The following is a 4,327-nucleotide window of genomic DNA, read 5'->3' on the forward strand; positions in this document are numbered from 1 at the left end:
CTACGTCTCTGTTCCAACTCTTCTCTCCCAACTCTGCGTCTCACAACTCCACGTTTCTTTCCCAACTCTACGTCTCTCTCCCAACTCTACGTCTCCCTCACAACTTTGTCTCGCACCCAACTCTCCTTCTCTCTCCAATTCTGCATCTCTCTCACAAATGTGTTTCAATTCTGTTGACACACATTTGTAGAGAACTGGCTGGAGGTACACTAAAAAACAGAGCTCACATAACATGTAACTGCTTCAATATTCTACTGTAATAGAGAGCTACAGCTCTATGGTTCCTCTTCGCATTGCTATTATTGTCATTGTTAAGAAAAGTACTATCATTGTTATTAGTAGTATTATTTTCGTAAGTGTTTACATTGTAGCGTGTAATAGGGTGTTATTTCACAACAAAAAGACTATTTATTTAATATAAATAAGTGTAAAAAGCCGTGGAGGGTAGGGCAAGGGAGGGAGCAGTGTAGTTGTTAGAGCTGATGGCAGTTAGAAAGTTGGTCATGAGAGGTGAGGGACTGACAGATGCAGCCTAGGGATTAGAATGAGGCACTGAGGGAGAGAATCAACCTAATGGGTATAGAGGGATTGGGAGAGAGCAAGACGTGTGGCTCTAGTGGTTAGAGTTGAGGAAATGGGACGGAGGGAGGGAGACAGTGTGGCCTAGTGGTTACAGCTGATTGACTTGGAAAAACCTACATAGTTTACTGTAAGAAAGATTCATTTACATATCATAGTGGGTCATGATAAAACCTTACAAGAATGAAGTATACTAAAATTTCAATAGAAAATGTCCTGACAGCGCCACAGAAATAAGTCCTGCATATACCATAGTAATTTGTTCGGACATTGATTAGATAGGGTGAATAAAAAACTTCTATAGCTTGTGTATCTTAAATAAAATACCAGTTGTGGCAGTGTCACTACAGTAGCGTCAGCTCTGAGATTAAAAGGGTTTTCTGATCCCAAACCCCTTGATTAAAGACATTAGAGTAGGATTTATTTTCTTGACCATTTTTTGTTGTGAAACACCAATGCAAAACACAGAGGATCGGAAGTTAAAAATGGGTTCTGTAGCAACGACAGAATTGTCAGTATTTTAGAAAAGAACTGTGCTGATAAGATTTTTACCATGGGTGAAATCACAAATCAACTCATTCCGAATGCATGTTCCAGCTACAAGACAGCGTTAGAGCCGACATCAGCTCTGAAGCAAGAGTGTATCGTATATCCACACAGAGAGGCGTGTACGCTTATCTTATTGGGCGAAGCTGTTTTCTGTGTAAATGCAGTTTCATGTATTGGCTCAAGACTAAAATGGTCAAGATGAGACATTTTGGTAAAGGCCTAAACCAGGGATAGAAGGCAATATCAAAGCCTTGAGTGATGGGCCTTGTGACTCACTCTTCACTACATGCGCTTATCTCACATCCCAAATATTGTCAGGGTCATTTAATCATCCCCACACCTTTCCTGGCAGCAACCAAACAGCTGCTCCCTCTATTGACTGACTGGCTTGGCAGTCAGTAAGAGGCTTTGATCCTGAAGACACTGCATTAAGACTCAGAACTTTCTTTAACCTAGTCTGGGACCAGAAGTCTTGAATAGAAAATAGATTGCCACTATAAAATGTGTTTCTTTCAAGCCTAGAAACCTATAAAGTGTGTTCGCACAGTTATACGCTACAGCACAGTCAGTATAGAAGCCTCTCTGTTCTGGAAGAATACGGTTTCATAGAAAAACTAAATCTCAAACTGCACAGCAAAGAACATGCATTCCTGCAGAGCCCTCCTTTTAACTTCCCTCTCTCTTCCAAAGCCTGGCTGTTTATCACTGACATGCATCCCATTGCGTTGAGATTTCCAAGCCATTCCTCAAACACATTTGTGTCTCTTGTGTCAGCAGAAGCAGCCCTGAACGTTGCTCCCTCACACCTTGGTGTTGTCATCTTTATTTGCGTGCGTCTTACGATTTTGTTGTCGCAAGTTTTGTTTGCAAAGAAAAATAAAAAGCTGCTCTTTAATGAAAACGTTTAATTGTACCGAGAAGCTAAGGCAGCTCTTGTTTGCTTTAGTAACAGACTAAATCATTCTCAGCTCTGTATTTGCCTTCTGTTTCCTAGTTGCTAGTTGCTAGGAAACAGGGGATTCCTATTGCTGTACCTGCTATGATTCTTAGGATGTCACAGAAGAACTAAAAAGGACAACATTTTCAAACAGTGTCAGATTTCTTAACTGGTTATTTTATGGTGTAGGGTCCATTTATAAAATTACAACAGGTCTTCAATTTAAAGGGCAGCTTTTGTTTTTTTTATGACCTCTTACAATTGTCTTAACATATTTGGACTTACAAGTAGCTTGCTTGTGGCATCATTTGAATACTAGTATGTAAACAGTACCAAATGTATTGTGAAAAATAATAAAAACAGACACACCACGTTTGTGGAAATAGCAGTGACAAAATGATGTATGTGTTATTTAGAAACTTTGAATACAACCACATAATAATCTTTTTTTGTGTGAAGTCATCTTCACAAACTAAATAAAAGATTGTGTGGCCGAAGGTAGGAACTTGAATGCTATGTACCACAACAGTGAACATCGTGTCTCTCAATTCTAGCCCCTTTCTGCTTAATGACATTAACAGTCTTCTGTGGGGCATTTCTTAATTAAGACACTGACTTCTGTATGACAGGTCAATGCTATATCTGCTAACTTTTGAAGCTGATCATCTATTTCCAAATTTTGACTGAAATCTCAGCAGTACCTATAGTAAGAAAACCTGCAGAGATGGGTACAGTGAAGTAAACGCAGGGTTTGTTTCGGTGCTTTTTAATAATTCAAAGTTTAGACCGATTATAAACCTTTATGTTCCAAAAAAAATTCTGGAAAAAACTTATTTCAACACAAACGTTGAGAAAGACTTTCAGACTAAATGTTTTATTTAGTATTTCTGAATGTACCACTGTTGAGCATCTCTTTGTTATGGATTTATTCTCAGCGTGTCCTGGATCTTGCCTTGTGGACACAATATCTAATCCAACCAGAATTTCTCGTTCATGTGTATTTTACCCGTGCCGTTTCCAATGGTTACACCACCATACTCATATACACACCACTGCCATCTACAGGATATATGTTACATAACAGCTAGTGGTATATAATCCACATGAACAGCTCATATTACAAAGCTGTTTAAAGAGCTGTTAACAGCAGTTTTCCCTTGTGGTATATTTCCACAGAGTTCAAAAGGTACAGTACAGTGGTTCACGCTTTATTTCAAACAATTCTTATTCGCAGACAGCTGTAAATGCTTCTTCCTCGAGATGGGCCTGTATGTTTGTGTTGGACGTCCTCTCCAATTCTGATTTACAAGCGAAATAAAAGGGCATTTGTAAAAAAAATAAATAAAAGCACCAGAATGTGGGAAAGGATGTCTGATTCACTGCCGTGCCCTATTCAACTGCTGTCATTAGAAAGAGATAAAACAGCAGAACATAAGGACACAACAAGAGGAGGCCCTTCCGCAGATTCATCCGGTTCCTAGCAGCTGATTGATCTCAAAACTTTGTCAAGGTCGGGTCTTAAAGGATCGCAATGATTATGCCTCTACAGCATGACTAGGTAACCCATTCTACCACCCCCCCCTCAGCACCTGCTGTGTGTATTACCTTTCTTGATTTTAGATTTTGATCTAAAATCAAATGCAATTTCCTCAGGAATGTATCATCTCTGCAGTGAATTGTGGGATCGTAATCCTGGGAACGATTTAACCTCGATTTAACCTTGATTAGATTTCTCGTTCTGCTCTCAGTTGCCACAATTTCCTCAGGAAGATGTATCATCTCTGCAGTGAATTGTGGGATCGTAATCCTGGGAACGATTTAACCTCTGATTAGCATTTCTCGTTCTGCTCTCAGTTTACCACAATTTCTATCAGACCGCCCACTTACAGATATATATATATATATATATATATAGTATATTATATATGCCATATATATATATATAATATATAATACATACAAAACACACGTGTTACATGTTTTTGCAGTGATTAATACATTTGTGTAGAACCTTTAGCCATTAACGTTTTTCTTTTATTAACCAATATCAAAGTTTTTCAAAATAGTGCAAATGCTACTGCCATTCTTCCAAACTACAATCTGACACACACACAAACGAAGGGGAAGACAGGGCAGGACAGCACTACATGCAACACTCCCGCTTGTCTCCAAGTAACTCCATTTTAAAAACCCAAGTTTGTCCCTCACTAAAATGGCTGCCGGTCTCCAGTTCTGTGCGATAGCCGACCCAGCTAGCCTCTG

Source organism: Polyodon spathula, chromosome 43 (assembly GCF_017654505.1).
Source record: "Polyodon spathula isolate WHYD16114869_AA chromosome 43, ASM1765450v1, whole genome shotgun sequence".
NCBI lineage: Eukaryota > Metazoa > Chordata > Actinopteri > Acipenseriformes > Polyodontidae > Polyodon > Polyodon spathula.